This window comes from Pomacea canaliculata, linkage group LG9 (assembly GCF_003073045.1).
Source record: "Pomacea canaliculata isolate SZHN2017 linkage group LG9, ASM307304v1, whole genome shotgun sequence".
Taxonomy (NCBI): Eukaryota; Metazoa; Mollusca; class Gastropoda; order Architaenioglossa; family Ampullariidae; genus Pomacea; species Pomacea canaliculata.
Genome location: NC_037598.1, coordinates 26,478,525 through 26,498,955, shown reverse-complemented (window position 1 = coordinate 26,498,955; position 20,431 = coordinate 26,478,525). Strand labels below are relative to the sequence as shown.

The 20,431-nt window shown below is 47.1% G+C and overlaps 1 protein-coding gene across 4 annotated transcripts in view; it reads left to right on the top strand.

The window, feature by feature from the left end:
* The first annotated feature begins 6,442 nt into the window (after positions 1-6,442).
* Positions 6,443-20,431, top strand: part of LOC112572429 (neuroglian-like) — a 74,681-nt gene continuing 60,692 nt past the window's right edge. For 2 of the 4 annotated variants that reach the window (XM_025252104.1, XM_025252105.1), the window contains exon 1: positions 6,443-6,963. The gene's annotated coding sequence lies outside the window, so the exon portion shown is untranslated. Of the gene's footprint in view, positions 6,964-7,882; positions 8,079-20,431 lie in introns of those variants that run through there. The other 2 variants (XM_025252103.1, XM_025252106.1) reach the window with 1 other exon arrangement.

Below are 20,431 nucleotides of genomic sequence, written 5' to 3'. Positions count from 1 at the left end.
TTCCCTACATTCCAGACAAAGTACATAAATAACTAGCATTGCACGTTCACTCCAATTTGTAAATGTTCACATCTAGTCCTGATTACTACCGAGCTTTGCAGCAGAAATTAAAACTGTCATATACTATCGTATACTGTGATACACTGTGATAGACTTTCATATACTTTGATGTAACAGGATCTACTGTGATATACAATCATATACATATATGGTATATATGGTACTACATCACTAATAGTGATTGTTGTTATTAATATACTGTGATATACTGTGATATACAATCATATACATATATGGTATATATGGTACTACATCACTAATAGTGATTGCTGTTATTAATATACTGTGATATACTGTCATATACTGTGATATACAATCAGGCCCGTTCTTAGCCCCCGCGGGGCCTGAGGCAAAGGGCATGTGAGGGGCCCTCACGCCACGATCACACGGTTTTAGTTGGGATCTAAAGTCACTTCTTTCCTCAGGGATATCTCGTCTTTTATCATTGACAGCACGCTGATACACATTACAACATAAGCCTACGATTAATTTATTTGTAACGTTCGTCAATAGGTTACAATCAAAAGCGCGGGGCCCCTTGAAGCGCGGGGCCCTAGGCAGATGCCTCGTCCGCCTGCCCCTAAGCACGGCCCTGATTGTCATATATTGTGATATACTCTTATAGACTGTGACATACTGTCATATACTGAGATATACTGTCATGTAACTCTGCCTGGAAAACATCTAGGTAACCTGTCTATATATACTGTGGCATATTATCATATAACCATGTGATATACTATGTCATGTATCCTCCTTTATTGTGATATACTGTCATACTCTGACATAGTGTCATACATTATGATGTACTGTAACATACTGTGATATACTGTCACATATTATGATATACTATGATACTGTGATATATATTGTGATATACTGTTACATACTGTGATATATATTGTGATATACTATAATATACTATGATATACTATTATACTGTGATATATATTGTGATATACTATAATGTACTGTTTTTCTGTGATATACTATAATATACTGTTATATATTGTCATATACTGTAATGGTACTGAAGTAATAATACTGATTGCCCTGTGTCATATAATGTCAAGCTAGTGTGTCAAATACTAATAGAGATGCCCTCTAAGATACACTGATAATACTGTGATGTACTGTGATAGTACTGTGTCATATACTAATACTGATTGTCCTGTGTCATATAATGTCAAGCTAGTGTTTCAAATACTAATAGAGATACCCTCTAAGATACTGTGATATACTGTCATGTACTGTGATAGTACTGTGTCAAATACTAATAGAGATGCCCTCTAAGATACTGTGATATACTCTGTCATGTACTTTGATAGTACTGTGTCAAATACTAAGAGTGATTGTCCTTTGTCATGTGACTAACCCTACATGCTGATGGTTGCCTGCAATATTATAGTCCGGAAATTCTCAAACTGAATCTGGTGATTTCTCAGTGATTGTAAAGTTAAGATGATTTTCTGACTGCTAGAATTTGACTATTTGTCAGTGATTGTTTTTGAGAGCAGCATCCATTATTATTATTGTGTTTCTGTGTTTTCTTTTCAATAAAGCACATTGAGCTCACTTTTAATAGTGAAAACAGTGTTATACAAATAAACTTATTATTGTTGTTATTATTATTATATAATCTTACTGTCCTGTCATATATAATGTTATTTCATGTGTTACATGTGTCAAACAGTAAAGTGATGACACTGCATTATATATCACGATGGTGTCATGTACCACTCATTCTGATGAGACTTTGTCAGCAGCTCGTCACTCTGATGGCATTGAATCACATTCTTGTCCATAGTGTGATGGCACATGTCACATGCTATGTCATCCTGAAGGCAAGTATCATCTAAAAGTCATGTTGATACCATGGCACCAGACAGTAGCTGTGCTGGCAAAGTCCATTTGTCACTTTGACACTCATGACTGGCTGAACAGCTGGACAGAATGGCAGTAATCTGACCTACCAATGACAGAACCCTTCTTCAGTCTGAAAAGTTCCATGTGAAGCCTGTCAAAACTACTGGTTTCAGCTGCCTTTCTTAGAGATCTGGCTTTTTTGGCCCCTGTCTCTGCCTAAAAAAAATTGTTCTAATCTGTTTCGGAGGGTCAGAACCTCCTTTAAAAACAAAATAGCGCCTCTGAGATAATTTCGCTCATATGGTGGAGCATCTGAGGCAATATTCTTGGTAACAGCTTGTTCTTTGTCTGTGTGCCTGTCCGTCTGTCCGCCCGCCCTCGGGCTTGTTATTTTCTCCCTATAACAACCTGTCCCTCGTGCGTCACGTGGTGTCAGGCCATCTGCCTGGTCTGAGATACCCGTCGCCATTTGAAGCGTGTTGTGAGATTGATTGGAGAAGATGCAGGCGAGCGGGAGTAAGGGAAGATATTTTATTGTAATGTAGACTTTGTAGACTTCTAACAGCCTCTTGCTGCTGAGTACTGCAGTGGTGAGCTCAACACTCACCCAGTTTCTAGGATGCTGCAAACCTCTCAACAAAACAACATTAAACATTATTTCGCTAAAACATAAATAACTATTTTAGTTTCGAAAGGTTTCTTTTAGTTACAGTTTATGGTAGTACACTGCTATCTAGCGTGCACAAAATATTAATGAAAGGATTATCCCAGCCCTGCATTTCAGTTTATTAGTATGTGAGATAGACAGGACTGCAGTATTAGGATTATATATTTCAAACCTTTAAGTGTGTTCGTGTCTTAGCTTGCTGAAATGTATTTCTAAGTGCAAGACTTTGTTTATTTACAGTTTCAACAGCTATGTTCAATGATGTCTACCTACTGAATGCGTTCAGTGTGTTGACAAACAAGCTGACTGGTTACTAACCTGTAGCGGGAAATGCACGTGAACACCGTGTCTGTCGGGTAGCTCACTGACAATATTGCCAACTTAACAAGTACAACTTGTTCACATGTATAAAAACAGTAACACTTTGGAAATAGTTTGAATGAATGCGCGTGTGCGTGGCTGCTTATGTGTGTGTGTGCTAAGGTACGTATGTACATATACATGCGTGTGCGCGCGCTGTGCTCGTGCTGATGGCCTGTTCATCAATACGTGTTGAACGTGCAGTGTGAGTGGTGTATGAACTGCACGAGCTGTGTGAAGGGTTGTGGTTTGGTGAACATTAGCGGATAAAGGGCCATAATTACGGCAGGTTTAGCGCTGGTGTGTAAGAAGGCTTCAAACCCCGGCCCCTGTGAGAGGTGCACAGGATGTCAATACACCGCCAACAGTTCTTCAAGTCAGCAGGGGACATGCTGACAGCCTGCACCTATTAATCGCAAAAATCTGTCATCGACCTGAAGAGAGATCGATGCCACGGTGTGGAGGACAGCGAGGCCGCGACGACGACAAGCAGTGTTATTGGCAAGCAGCCATTCACCCGTCCCGCAGTCCACGTGGGTGGGTGGAGTGGGGGTGGGTGAGGTGGATGGGGGGTGGGGTGGGGGGGTGGGGCGTGGGTGGTCGGTGGCCGCTCGTGCGTGAGGCCGTCAGTACCTGGGCGGAGTCAGCCAAGCGTGAAGCGCTCCACCACACGGCTCTCCACTCTCGTCTCATGGCAGTTCCAGAGATGGTCTAAACACGTCTACAGTCGCATCGGAATGTAATCATCTCCCCCACCCACCATCACCCTCCCTGTGGACTGCCCGTAAAAGCTGTCCCTGAGGTTTTCACAGTTATTGTGCTGGTGTCAGCAGAAGTTTGGCATTAACATGTAGTCACGTGGTGTCCCCTCTCCTTGTTTGCATCGCTGGTGTGCTGATGGTGGAGGAGCGATAGCCATGGCAACCCTTTGCACACGAGCACGGCCATAAGTGGTCTATATTTAGGTGTAACCCTGTAAAAGTTCATGATATAATTGTCATAAGCACGGCCATTAGTGGCGACTATCTTTAGGTCCGAGTTGTGTAGCTGTTGATGATGTTGATGATGTAAATGTAACACTTCACCTGGTTGATGAGCAGCAGGCATAAACACACATGTGACGGTGAAGGTCTAGTGAAGTGAACAGTTCTTGGGTGAAGTTCAAGGCAAGATCTCCTTCTCCAGCAATGCCTCAATGCCTCAATGCCTCCTCGTCATTAAAAGAAGCAGGCGTGACGTCCGAGAGAGGTGACGTAGCCCAAACGAACAGTCAACCTTCGCAGTGACGGGCGCCGTAGCTCCTGCGCCACCTACCCAGGAGGGACAGCTAGCGTGGTTACCCGGGTGTGGGTGTCTTGTACTCAGCCTCAAACTCACAAAACTGACCTCCACCATGATTTTGCACGACGGGAAAGTTTGAGGCTGGCCTGTTCTGACTGTGACTGTGACTGTGTCTGTGACTGTGACTGTGACTGTGACTGTGTCTGTGACTGTGACTGTGTCTGTGACTGTGACTGTGTCTGTCCCTGTGACTGTAATTGTGACTGTGACTGTGACTGTAATTGTGACTGTGCATGTGATTGTGACTGTAATTGTGACTGTGACTGTGCCTGTGACTGTAATTGTGACTGTGACTGTAATTGTGACTGTGCATGTGACTGTGACTGTGACTGTGTCTGTGTCTGTCCCTGTGACTGTCCCTGTGACTGTAATTGTGACTGTGACTGTAATTGTGACTGTGCATGTGATTGTGACTGTAATTGTGAACTGTGACTGTGCCTGTAATTGTGACTGTGCATGTGACTGTGCTGTGTGTGACTGTGACTGTGACTGTGTGACTGTGCTGTGAATGTGACTGTACCTGTGCCTGTGACTGTGACTGTGACTGTGACTGTGCTGTGCCTGTGACTGTGACTGTGACTGTGACTGTGCTGTGACTGTGCCTGTGCTGTGACTGTGACTGTGACTGTACCTGTGCCTGTGTCTGTGACTATGCTTGTGCCTGTGACTGTGACTGTACCTGTGCCTGTGTCTGTGACTATGCTTGTGACTGTGACTGTGACTGTACCTGTGCCTGTGCAGTCAACAAAACTGTTTACCGTCTACATTGTTTGTTTACATTTCTGTACAACCACAGTACTTAATCTGTTTAGCGTCTACATTATTTCATCTTCACTGTCTGCTGTACAATCACGTGGAGAGTGCTTCACGCTGTCATCAACTAAGTCACTAAGTGAATGTGTCTGCTACATGTGAATACAGGATCAGATGGATGCACGGATGTTGGCGGCTCCGTTTATGTGGATGGGCTTGTCTTTCACCTGTGTACAGGGCGCTGAGCAAATCATTGCCATTGCTGTGAATGTGTTCATTATTGTTGTTGTTGTTGTTGTTGTTGTTGTTGTTGTTGTTATACTAGGACAAATCACCTATATAGCAAGTGCTGAATGGTGACAAACATCGTGAGTAGGTGAGGCAGACAGCCACCCTGGATACTGGTGACAGGCGCCACTGTCCACCCCATACACACATAGTTGTAGTCACACAAAGGCTGGAGTACATTCAGACAGTGGGGGAGGTATACAATCACACCAAGAACTAATATCTCTAGCTACTTGCAGACGATTTGCTTCAGTCAACTACTAGAACGAGGCTACTTGCTACAACGCTTCCGGTTTAGCGAATAACTTCAATGGCTGTCAGCAAAGTCTGCAAGAGTAACAACAATAAACAAACACACGAAAGGTGGTTTATACTGCTGTTGGTAGAATACAACTGTGCAAGTATTAAATGTCAGGGTTTGTTGTTTTTCTTTTGTTTCCGCAGGCAGGTGTATGGACAGAGCGAGACAATGGTGAGCGGCTCTCATACTACAGGCCGCTCACACACTCACACACTCACACACTCACACACTCACTCACACACTCACACACTCACACACTCACACACTCACGCACAGCTTGTATAGAATGTGTTGTGTGGCATACACTCACACAGTGTTTGCATGTATACAAGTGTACACATTATGTTAGAATTACAAGTACACGAAGCTGGGAAGTAGGAACTGACGAGAAATGTACAGTTTGTGAGGTGACACCCAGCTCCTAGCACGCACAGCGAACTAGAGTGTGAAATATCATCACCTGTACATTCACACAAAGTTGTTATATGCATATCACACACAAGTGTTATGTATATAGCAAACTGGTCTGTACATTCACAGCTATTGTGTGCATACGGGTCTGTACACTGACACCAAGTTATTGTGTACATACCAAACTTATGTACATTCACACACAATTATTATTATTATGTAATACCAAACTTATGTACATTCACACACAATTATTATTATGTAATACCAAAGTGACCTGTACATTCACACAAAGTTATTGTGTACATATGAAGTTGGCCTTGACCCGCACAACGACCTCCCGTTCACTCAAAGGTCGGGTGGAGAGATGCTGGCGGCCAGGTCGGTACCAAAGGACTGTGCGGGCATTGTGAGTGGTCCACCATCTCTAGAGCTCAGCTGAGGATGGAAGGGAAATTGAGGCAATTGATGTACGAAACAGGGTGGGCTTTAGCCAACAGGCCAGCTGTTGGTGGTGGCGCTGGCGTTGGTGCAGTTACCGTCGCAGCTGTCCCAGCGCCTATTGATCTGCAGGCAGTCGCTTCTTGTAGACTCAGGCCGGACCAGTGGTCTCCCCTCGCCGCCCTCTCCTCTCAGTGGCTCCCCGTGCCGGCGCTGATGCCAGGCCAGTTCCTCTTCACTTCACCATCGTCAGCATCGCTTGCAGCTGTCGTCCACGAGCCATAAACAAGGGAGGTGCCGTCTGTCCTGCAGTGTTTACAGTAAACTCTGGTGTAGTCTGGTGCACAAAGTTCATTGTGTGGTGGTGTGGCTCTGCTGTAGTCACCATCCCATCCCTGGGTCCTGTGTCACTGCTGACCCTCTGATCGGAGTTTGGCCGCTGCTAATAATAGGCGCATAAAGTTACAATTCAGAAGTAAGTAAATTTATAACTTCATTTTCCACGAGACAGAATGGCTTAAGGTGCACTAGATGTAGAGCCTCCGTATCCACAACTGAATGGTCTGAGAAACACATTACTGTGTGAACACACATGTCGGAGAGAGCGCTTTTGAAATGAGAACAGATCAAGAAATTTTATATACAAAAATAAAAAAGCATCTTAAACACACACACACACACACAACAGTAACACATAGACAATGAATTTTGAATTCTCGGACTTTTTCCTTTCTGTTGCTCGCACATTTCTTCTCCTTTGGAATTAAATACATAAATTACATACATACCCACACTGTCACACACACACACAAGCGAGCAAGCGCATATGCACACACCTTGTGTACAGGTAGAAGTGACAGTACCAAGGGCAGACAATTTGTGGCACTAGAGTTCATGTTTACCAAGGAAGGTAACTCTCGCCGCTTATCTCCCTTGACATTACGACATGGAAGCCGTGCAGCATCCTGGTGACGTGATGTGAACGTTGAGGTTGTGTGCGCCCTCAACAGCCACCGGCCCTCAGCCCTTGTGTCGCGAGGGCCCGAGCTCGGCGGTCGGGCGGCGCGGCAGCTGCAAGTGTGCACCCTTGCCTGTGGTGCCCGTGGTGCCAGCGGTCACGGCGGGGGTCCCAACTCCCGTACCCTGTTGACGATCCTCCCCCCTCCCACCCTCCTCTTCCTCCTCGAAGACCTTGGGGCCTTGCCTGTGTGTGTGTGTGCCTGTGACCCTCCCTCGCCCCCCAGCATCCCCTCCACCCTGTCTAGCAGCAGCAACGGGCAGTGAGGCCAGCAGACAGCCGGGGACGGGCGGCGCGCTCTCTGGAATTTGAATTTGTAAGCAGTCGGCGGTGGGGGGGAGGGGCTGGGGAGGGGTGGGGACGGAGCGGTGTCGGAATGAAGGCGAGGTGTTGCCGGACACTTGTGTCTTCCTGCACCGCGTGGTGACCGCCCAGACTCAGGCCTGCGCCTCTCTCTCTCCTCCCATCTCGTGACAAGTGCTGGCCGCCGAGGGCTTCTAGTGGCGCTTTGTCTCCCAGTCGCCTGCTGGACCCAGCATCCTCATCGTCAGCTGAGCCTGGAAACTTGGCAAGTAAGTCAGTGCATGTCTCGTCTATCTGACACACGTCAGCCCAGTCTTTCCTCTATCAGTATCAGCCTTCCTTTCATTCGTCTAGTGTCGTTCCATCGTCTGTCCACAGCGGAAATATTTACCAACAATGTGTTCTTGTTAACTTTCTTCATGCCTCTCATGTCTTCACCAACCTTCTTATTGTTTATCTCCAGTTTTGACTGTTTCTTGTCAATATTGTTTTCTCTGTGCACATTTCATCATACTTGATGTGCACGAGACACATTACTCAGACTCCGCGGTGTGTTGCACGTGAGTGTTTGGATGGTCAGACCTGTGGTGTGTGGGTGCAACATCAAAAGCATTATTCACTGCGAGCACGTGCTGCAAGCAGAGATACGTCATCAAGTGTACCCACCAGTTAATCGATCTGTCTGGCTGGCTGGCTGGCTGGCTGGCTGGCTATCCTCCAGTGCTGATAGCTGTATAGCACTCAGAGTGCCAGGTATGTCCGACTGACTGTCAGTCTCGGGGCCAGAAGGATGTCCGACAAACTACTAGTCTCAGAAGGATGTCTAACAGGTTGGATACTGCGGCCGGAGAGAGATTGCTTGTCCTTGTCTACTCTCAGGAGTTGTTTATTTGTGACGTATCAAAATTGTTTGGTATTTTGATAAGTGTTTATATACAGACCTCAACTGACCTACACTTGTCGAAGATGTCAACTTGCAGCACGTTTTAGCCTTGTGATGAGGTTTTAGCTTTGTGATGAGGTTCTAGCCGTGTGATGAGGTTTTAGCCTTGTGATGAGGTTCTAGCCGTGTGATGAGGTTTTAGCCTTGTGATGAGGTTCTAGCCTTGTGATGAGGTTTTAGCCGTGTGATGAGGTTCTAGCCGTGTGATGCTTGCTTTGGTGTAATTGTGGGTGGTCTCAGAAGCCTGTAGTGCTCACTTGTGAGTGAGCGAGGACTAAACCCTTCTTGACATTGATGTAGTGCCGGTGTTTGAAAGGCTCTGCGCTGCTTTAATCTTAATTTCAAACTTCTCCCCGTAAGAGGTGGCCCCCTGTGCACGTGGCGACATCCAGTGCAGGGTGGCCACTCGTGTCCACACCCAGCCACCACTTACCGAGCTGCTTCCAGTCCTAACTGCTGCTGCCCACAATAGCTATCGTCAATAGTGATCTCCCTTTGATCGATGCTTTGCCAGGGGAGGGGCGAGTGTTAAATGGAGAGTCTGGCTAATATGCATTACGTGGACAGGGGCTGAGTCCGGGGGAGTGGGGGCAACTGCTGTTCTCTGGCAAATCGCTGAGCTTTAGGGAAATCCATAGACCTGTGGGCAGCCATAGACCCGCAGGACCACGGGTGTGGTAGACGTCACGAGCCTCGTTGTCATAGACACCAGTGCTAGTCAGCAAATAAACAAGTTGGTTAACACCGTGGTCAGTGCACTGACCTACAAACAGGGTTACTATACGTGTCAAGGTTAGTTAAGGTTCACTGTTCCTTGGTGTGGACACAAGGGTTCCTTCCATACACACCAACAATCGTGAGTTGAACGTTAGTGTATAAATCACGAGAATAGCAAAGATATACATATCTATATACATCCCTACATGCAAATTATTCCTTACACGTCAGGGTAGAGGGAAGGTAGAGATTTGTAGTGTGCAGCTAACATGAACACGAGCATGTGACTGTAGACTAGTAAATATGTAGACTAGTAAATATCAACAGCAGAGCGTGATGTCAACATACGAGTTACTTACATCAACAGCACACTGGGCTACGTGGTTGTTACACGTCACAATCTACATGTGGTAGAGGACCAACAGCTGTTACTGACACAACACAGTGGCACTCAGTGACACAACATGGCAGCACTAGGTGACACAACATGGCAGCACTCAGTGACACAACATGGCAGCACTCAGTGACACAACATGGCAGCACTCAGTGACACAACATGGCAGCACACACTGACACAACATGCAGCACTCGGTGACACAACATGGCAGCACACGTGACACAACATGGCAGCACTCGGTGACACAACATGGCAGCACTCAGTGACACAACATGGCAGCACTCAGTGACACAACATGGCAGCACTCGGTGACACAACATGGCAGCACTCAGTGACACAACATAGCAGCACACAGTGACACAACATGGCAGCACTCGTGACACAACATGGCAGCACTCAGTGACACAACATGGCAGCACTCAGTGACACAACATGGCAGCACTCGGTGACACAACATGGCAGCACTCGGTGACACAACATGGCAGCACTCGGTGACACAACATGGCAGCACACGGTGACACAACATGGCAGCACTCAGTGTCACAACATGGCAGCACACGGTGACACAACATGGCAGCACACGTTGACACAACATGGCAGCACTCGGTGACACAACATGGCAGCACTCGGTGACACAACATGGCAGCACACAGTGACATGACATGGCAGCACTCAGTGACACAACATGGCAGCACTAGGTGACACAACATGGCAGCACTCAGTGACACAACATGGCAGCACTCAGTGACACAACATGGCAGCACTCGGTGACACAACATGGCAGCACTCAGTGACACAACATGGCAGCACTCAGTGACACAACATGCAGCACACTGACACAACATGCAGCACTCAGTGACACAACATGGCAGCACTCAGTGACACAACATAGCAGCACACAGTGACACAGCATGGCAGCACACAGTGACACGACATGGCAGCACACGGTGACACAACATGGCAGCACTCGGTGACACAACATGGCAGCACTCAGTGACACTACATGGCAGCACTCAGTGACACAACATGGCAGCACTCGGTGACACAACATGGCAGCACTCGGTGACACAACATGGCAGCACTCGGTGACACAACATGGCAGCACTCGGTGACACAACATGGCAGCACACGGTGACACAACATGGCAGCACACGGTGACACAACATGGCAGCACTCAGTGACACAACATAGCAGCACACAGTGACACAGCATGGCAGCACACGGTGACACAACATGGCAGCACACAGTGACACAACATGGCAGCACACGGTGACACAACATGGCAGCACTCGGTGACACAACATGGCAGCACTCGGTGACACAACATGGCAGCACTCGTGACACAACATGGTAGCACACGGTGACACAACATGGCAGCACTCAGTGACACAACATGGCAGCACACGGTGACACAACATGGCAGCACACGGTGACACAACATGGCAGCACTCGGTGACACAACATGGCAGCACTCGGTGACACAACATGGCAGCACACAGTGACATGACATGGCAGCACTCAGTGACACAACATGGCAGCACTAGGTGACACAACATGGCAGCATCAGTGACACAACATGGCAGCACTCAGTGACACAACATGGCAGCACTGGTGACACAACATGGCAGCACTCAGTGACACAACATGGCAGCACTCAGTGACACAACATGGCAGCACTCAGTGACACAACATGCAGCACACACTGACACAACATGCAGCACTCAGTGACACAACATGGCAGCACTCAGTGACACAACATAGCAGCACACAGTGACACAGCATGGCAGCACACAGTGACACGACATGGCAGCACACGGTGACACAACATGGCAGCACTCGGTGACACAACATGGCAGCACTCAGTGACACTACATGGCAGCACTCAGTGACACAACATGGCAGCACTCGTGACACAACATGGCAGCACTCGGTGACACAACATGGCAGCACACGGTGACACAACATGGCAGCACTCAGCGACACAACATGGCAGCACACGGTGACACAACATGGCAGCACACGGTGACACAACATGGCAGCACACGGTGACACAACATGACAGCACTCAGTGACACAACATGGCAGCACACGGTGACACAACATGGCAGCACACGTGACACAACATGGCAGCACTCGGTGACACAACATGGCAGCACTCGGTGACACAACATGGCAGCACTCAGTGACACAACATGGCAGCACTCAGTGACACAACATGGCAGCACTCAGTGACACAACATGGCAGCACACGGTGACACAACATGGCAGCACTCAGTGACACAACATGGCAGCACTCAGAATTCTCTAAGTGTCGTATGAAGGCTGACATGTGTTAAGGAATGTGACATAAGGTTACGACGTGCACGATTGTGTTGTGTTTGACCACGTGACGTGACATGTCACACTGTCACGTCAGCTCTCCATGCCGGTGTTTTCCCTGTAGTGGATCGAAACCTCCGGGTACAGTCTGCGCATGCGCATGAAGCGATTTATATTCACAAGGACAACTTTTAAGTGACTGTAGCAGGTCTGAACACGTTTAATTTTTGTCACTCCTTCCGAGTTTCGCTAAGTGACTACAATACGAAGACGATAACAACGAAATATTTGTGTTGAAATGACAACATTGACTAGTGACAAAGTCCGTCTGTTGCCGTACGGTCTAGACATCTACATCATACTTCATAATCACATAGTTCATCTATCGCCACTTAAGTTCTGTTCAAATAAAAATACATATAATAACCATAATCTTAATCGTCACTTAAATGCCCACGCATGCGCAGACTATACCCAGAGGTTTAGACCTGCCCGTAGGTTTCGATCCACTACACCCCCACCCTCCCCACGACTGATGACAGTTAAGAGAGGTAGAGGTAGAGGTAGAGGTGTAGGGGGGAGACATGTCAGGCTCTGTGATAAGGACGACACTGCATGGCTGGCACCTGTGTTGGTCGTTAAGGGCGCGGTGTCAGTAAATATGTAACATTACATAATACCCACTGGGCAAGTTACTCACAGCATTACAGCCAGGTACAATCAGGGTACAAAGGTTATCACCCGCTGTCTGGGCTCAACAGGTGAGTTTAGAGTGACACGTGACCTACAGGTAGCACTGGCATACAGTAGTGACACTAAGCGTGCGGTGACACAGGTGACACGAAGCTCAAGAGACAAGATGACCATCGCAGGTCAGGACATGTCAAATCTTTAAATAATCCAGTGACTTACAGCTGTCAACATGTCAAACCTTGAGTTAATCCAGAGACTTACAGCTGTCAACATGTCAAACCTCGAGTTAATCCAGTGACTTACAGCTGTCAACATGTCAAACCTCGAGTTAATCCAGAGACTTACAGCTGTCAACATCTGTAGTTTGATGACAGACAGACTTTTGAATAAAGTAGGAATTGGTTTACTCTTCCTTGAGTCTTTGACTACACCTGTATTCTGTATTGTGACACGCATGATATGCAGGTGTAGCCACGTGCATTCTTACACCTGTAAAGTATTGTACTCATATAAACCGCTGTCTTAATGTAGTTTATGGCAATACACAACTTTAATGTATTGTAGTGGTGTCATGTGATGTCCTCTCCTGTAGTTAAGGAAGTGAGTATAATAAGTAAGCAATTTCCCTACAGACTACTACAGTTGCTCTACACATGGTAGAGCACCACCTTGGTGAGGTTCACACCTGTCTGTTGTTTAGCAACTGATGTTAGCGGAAAGTTAGCATGGCTTCCCAAACTTTCATATCGTGTTGTGGTTCTTGGCAAGCAATCAGACCTTGAGGACGGGTTGGCGGTTGTGGTGGCTGTAAAACTACGAAAGTAGGACGTGCGAGTAGCCTCCCTTACTGTTTGCCAAAGGACTTGAAGGCCGAGATGAAGAAACTCTATATTGCTGTCATCGATCCTCTTTTGAAGGCTCACATCGCTTTCCTGTTCTTAAAAGCAGCGTCAACAGAAAACTGGAAAAGCCTGGATGATTAGTTCAGGCGTCTGGAATTATTGCCCCTGATGTGACATACGTCTTGTGCGCATGACATTCAGCCCGTCACGTGATCGACGCACCAGTGAATTTCGAGAAAATACTTCAGAAAATTACATCTGACCTGAGAGGAGACACGTCTTCCAGCTTAGCTTCTCTGTTCGTCTTCTACAGATCGGACTGATTCGGCTTCTTCTGATGACACTCGGTGACAAATTCTATAGATGACACTCGGTGACAGCTTCTACATATGAGACTCGGTGACAGCTTCTACATATGACATTCGTGACAGCTTCTACAGATAACACCCAGTAAGAAAGAAAGCTTCTACAGATGATAGTGACACTGCTTCTACAGATGACACCCAGTAAGAAAGAAAGCTCCTACAGATGACACCCAGTAAGAATGCTTCTACAGATGACAGTGATACTTTGGAGAATGATGTCTTGTCGCCTTACCGGCCTGAAGGGGGACTAGCTCTCCGGAGTTCTTTGAATTTTGTTACCTACATCAGTGAGTCATCGTCATCAGAAGTAGTCATCTACAGTTTGATAGTGTGGCTTGTGTCTATCAGCTGTAGACAAGAATAGACAAAGGTCACCAAGCTACAGCCACAGTGCATGTAGCTCAGCACTGACCAACAGGACTGCAGGTGGCCGTTACACGGACTGGTGTAGAAAACTGACATCACGTGTTGTCTTATGTACAGAAGTTGTATTAACCAAGCGACTACAACATGAGACCACAGATGTACATAGATATATACCACAGTATATATATAGATAGAGGTTCGTGACGAGACTGCTCCCCTCATTACTGTGGACAGTCAGAGCTAGTGGTCACGTATATCTTGTGTACAGAGCTAGTGGTCACGTATAGCTTGCGGGGTGTACTACATGGTCTGGAATACTTGCATAGCAAAGGTGTCATACATAGAAGTGTGAAGGTAGCCATGTTTGAATATCACGTAGCGGACAGGTGTGTCTCACTGGCCTCCTGTAGACAAAAGGGGACACAACTCTCCGGCCCGCGATGGCAGTTTTCAGGAGGAACAGCGAACGGCACTTTGTGGGTGGCAGTCAGTCATGCGTGAAGCGCCCCGCTCTAGGTTCTAATGGCTGCCGGTCCCCGGGTCTCGCCTCTGATTATGACGTGAAAACACTGCTTGGCGGCCGTGGAGGGCTTGGAACTTGCCGACAGGAGGGGGAGGCCACTGCAACTGATGCGAGGTCTCGCCATGATGCTCTCACCCTCCGCCCCTCACCTCCCCCTCCTCCCAGTCACCGCCAGCGAGCACCCGCCACTAATAAAGCTCCACGTGCCGACACATCTGTGGCCGCCTTCCTCCTCGTGGGTGGGGGCGTTGCACCTCAAAACTCACCGGAAGTCCGCACTAACAGAGCATGCGCAGTGGCTGCTCTATGCACATAGAGACTTCACACACCATGATCGTGAGGTGTGTGTGTGTTACATGTCGGGTGACGTATGATAGTGAAGTGTGTGTGTGCGTGTGTTACACCATGTGGTCAGCACGCCGCGTGACGTATGATAGTGAGGTGTGTCAGTGTGTGTGTATGTGTTACACCATGTGGTCAACACGCCGCGTGACGTATGATAGTGAGGTGTCGTTGTGTCGTTGTGTCGTTGTGTGTGCTACAACATGAGGTCAACATGGAGTGTACAGGTAAGCTTCTGTCGCCCATATCTACCGATGTCTGCCTCGTAACACAAAGCATCAGCTGGTCTTCAGGCTCTTGCTGTCGTGCTTGTCAGAAGTGGACACGACTAGGAGGCAGACGACAGGAATTATTCCAGACTACACGACTACACGGTGCTGTAGCCAGGCGCTGGTCTTGTGTAGCAAAGACAGATCAACAGCAGGGTGTCCTCAAGCAACAGATTCTTGTTTTCTTGTTATTCTCTCCACTTCGATTATCCATTGTAAAGGAGAGGACTAATATAGAATGGCTGGGGGACCACACTGCGGTGCGTGTAACTGGATTTCATGTAAGAAAAGTGCGAACACGCGTGAGGACAGTAGAAAAACACGACACAACCTTCTGGCATTCAGCATTAACGCATTTGTTCGTGACAGAGCATGGTCAGGACAGCAGTGGTGTCGGTAAAATGAGTTCACAAAATAATCCGTCACAGCTCCACACTACCTTGTGAATGCGTCATGACAGCGCCGCCTTCCTACACAGCTGTCAGTCACACCGGTGAACCACTCACCCTGGTGTCCATCACATCACTGGGCGCAAACTGTCCACCAGAGAGTGAGATCGCTGTGACGATGACGTCCATCACACCACTGCGTGTGTTCTCCTCCCTGACCCTTCAGTTGACCTTCATGGTGTCGACTTGCAGTTTGTCTGACTGGCCAGCCGAGACGTTAGTCACGTGATGGGCAGGTCGTCTCCGCCTAACTAGCGTTATTATTGACAATTGTGTGTACAGGCGTGCTGGCAATGATCGGGGAGACTGACGTCACGTCACGTGTATAGGGAGAGCACGGAGACACTGACGTCACGTAACGTCATGTATAGGGAGAGCACGGAGACACTGACGTCATGTAACGTCATGCATGGGAGAGCACGGAGACACTGACGTCATGTAACGTCATGCATGGGGAGAGCATGGAGACACTGACGTCACACTGTGACCCCGGCCCCTCACTGTGCCCTCCCTGTCCGGGGCGCGGAGGTAGTTGACGGCAAGAGGCTGTGTGTTTGCTGGCGGAGGTTGGCACTGCCAGTAATCGGCGCGTCTCTCGCTATCCACTCCACGCCAAGAAGATGAAACTTTAAATCAAATTATCTGATTTCGAGGGAAGCCATGGGCTTGATTGATTTTGCCCCCATGCATTCCTCATCACTTCGCTTTTCATGGCGCACGCCGACAGTCTTCTTAGTGGAGGGCCGCGTGACGCCGCTCTCTTCCTCCGTCTGATAAAGGCGCCAAGATGTGTCAACATACAGTGACACTAGGCGCACCAGCTGTCTCTCACTTTACACACACAATGTGGTGACATACACACATACACACAACGTAGTGACATCTACACACACACACACACAACGTAGTGACATACACACATACACACACAATGTAGTGACATACACACATACACACAATGTAGTGACATACACACACACAATGTAGTGACATACACATACACACACAATGTAGTGACATACACACATACACACAATGTAGTGACATACACACACACAATGTAGTGACATACACACATACACACAATGTAGTGACATACACATACACAATGTAGTGACATACACATACACAATGTAGTGACATACACATACACAATGTAGTGACATACACACATACACACAATGTAGTGACATACACATACACACACATACACACAACGTAGTGACATACGCATATAGACACAACGTAGTGGCATGCGCATATACACACAACGTAGTGATATACACATACACACAATGTAGTGACCTACACATATACACACAATGTAGTGACCTACACACATACACACAATGTGGTGACATACACATATACACACAACGTAGTGACATACACACATACACACAATGTAGTGACATATACATCCACACACATACACACAATGTAGTGACATATACACATATACACACAACGTAGTGACATACGCATACACATAATGTACTGACATACACACATACACAACGTAGTGACCTACACACCTACACACAAGATAGTGACATACACATACACATACACATACACACAATGTAGTGACCTACACATGTACATACAATGTAGTGACCTACACATACACACACAACGTAGTGACCTACACACACAACGTAGTGACCTACACATACACACACAATGTGGTGACATACACATATACACACACAATGTAGTGACCTACACACACAGACACAGGGACTCACACGTACGCACTCACTCAAACACACTGCTTACATCACTTTAAGTGCACTCCATTGCCTAGCATGGCTTCATTGTCCTTTGAGACTTGTAAAGTTAATAATAGTCTACCGTGACGTCACGTACGACATCTAGCGTGATTCTGACACAATAATAGTCTAATACGAGTGCAGTGTCTTGTACGTCACGTCACGTGTTAGTCACAAAGTACATAATTGTGAAATATACTGTACGTCATGTGACATGTTACCGACATTGTAAGTAATGACGTAATATAGTGAACGTCACGTGACGTGTTGCCGACATTGTCAGTGAGATATGTAATATGGTTGCAGTGGGTTGTACGTCACGTGACGTGTTAACGACATTGTCAGTGAGATATGTAATATGGTTGCAGTGGGTTGTACGTCACGTGACGTGTTGCCGATATTGTCAGTAAAGGTACGGAATATGACTGGATTGTGTCACGAGGATTTCCTAACAGGATCTTGAAGGGCAGCCTTTGACCCCTCTATTTGCATAAAGGCGTGAGACGGACAGTGTGAGTACGTCACATCGTTGCTGTAATCGTGTTTCTAAAAGTTGTTTTATGTTGGGTGGATTTATTGGGAGTTGATAATAGCGCGAGTGGAATGATCCGATGACGGGAAGAAGTTTACTGAGAATTACAATGTGTAAACTGCAGTTTGCATTTTCTTCGGGAATATTGGAACACGAGAATTCCCTCCGTACAAGTCGATAGACTATTGTTTGTGTGATGTTACTGCATATGTGATGTTACTCCTGATGGTCTTCCTGACCCGCCGTGGTTAGTCTGCACTTGCACATCAGGGTGTGTTTGTGGTCCAGGGTGAGTTTGTTATTGCTGTGGGATGTTATTTGTTTGTTTCTGGATGTCATTTGCACGCAGCCGAGTGTTGACCATCCACAGAGGAAACCTGTTTGTTGTCTCGTCAAGTCCGGGTCCACACACAAACAACAACAAACAGAATTCTTAGTGTGATAGGGTCAGGACAGTGCAATCACAGCGTTATATACGCCGTTGATACGGTTAGCAATTATCACCAGAGTGTGGCGTGATGGTGTATATAGGGTGGCTATAGCGGCTATAGTGACTATGGTGTCTGTAGTGTCTGTAGTGACTATAGTGGCTATAGTGTCTGTAGTGACCATAGTGGCTATAGCGGCTATAGTGACTATAGTGTCTGTAGTGGCTATAGTGTCTGTAGTGACTATAGTGTCTGTAGTGACTATAGTGGCTATAGTGCCTGTAGTGTAGTGCCTATACTGTCTATAGCGGCTATAGTGACTATAATGTCTTGTGAGACATATTCCGTTGTAATAATGTCTTGTAGGACTCATGGCAAATGTCTGACAGTGTAACAGTCTGATATGGTGGCACTAGTGTCTCGTAGGACTCGTGACATATTTGTGACATCGTTAGTATACTACAAGTGTGACGGCTGTAGTGCTGTGTCCTACTCGCAGCCTCGTCCAATGTAAAGACAGTACCCAGACAAGACTTTCTCGTCTTACTTGCCCACTTCGTCACTCCTGCCACCAATGGACGGCAGCGTTAGTTAAAGTTGACCAATAGATGCAAAGGACAGGGAAGTAATTCTAGAGCTGGCACAGAGCAATCGACTCGCCAAAGACATGACCCTTGACCCCCACCATGAATCCAGGACCAGTAATGATACACCAGCACTAACACCAGTACTGACACACCAGTAATCACACAACAGTAATCACACAACAGTAATCACACAACCACCACTCACACACCTTGACAATGTAATTTAGATACTCGCTGGGAACACACAGGTACTGTAGTCACGTGGACAAGTGCAGGGGGGACAAAGAGGAGACACCACTGGGGGTCAGGAATGACGGGCTGTATCTCGGAGACCAGCGCAGGCCTTGACGAGAGGCGGAGTCAGCAGCCTGGATTCAGTTTTGAAGTAAAAAAAACAGTAAATTCTGACTGACGTCAGGGAAGGATGAAAGCAGCTCAGCAGAACTGAATCCAGAGCATTGTCAGACACGGGGGAAAGGGGAAAGGGGCTACAACACACAGACTTAAACTACGTCTCCTACGTATGGGTATGCAACATACGTCACATAATAGCGAGCATGTCGAGACGTCACCGCCAGGTTCACAGTGCACCTTTAACCGTCAGCCCCCAGGATAGGGTATGGGGGGGGGGGCATCCCTGACAGTTCTTCACGACAGCAGGCTTAGTTTATTACAAGTCCTACGAGAAATACTGAGAGTGAGAAATGTACGTCACTAATGAACTCGACCTACGTCAAACATTCACTCCGGTACCAACGGACTTCAGCCATAGACTGACTTCGTCACACACCGACTATCGCCATAGACTGCCTACTGTCTACAGTCTACACATTTGCAGCTTTTGCACCCGACGTCACCTGACGTCACCCGCCATCTGTGTAGTGGATGTTCGTGAGAGAGAGATGTTGAGGTCAGAGAAAACTGATTTTTCAATCTTTCTAAATTTATCGCTACTTCTGTCAACCTTTTTATCGGTTCATCAACAGTTCATCAGGTCTGTGTGTGTGTTGTCTCAGGTCTGTATGTGTGTTGTCTCAGGTCTGTGTGTGTGTTGTCTCAGGTCTGTGTGTGTTGTCTC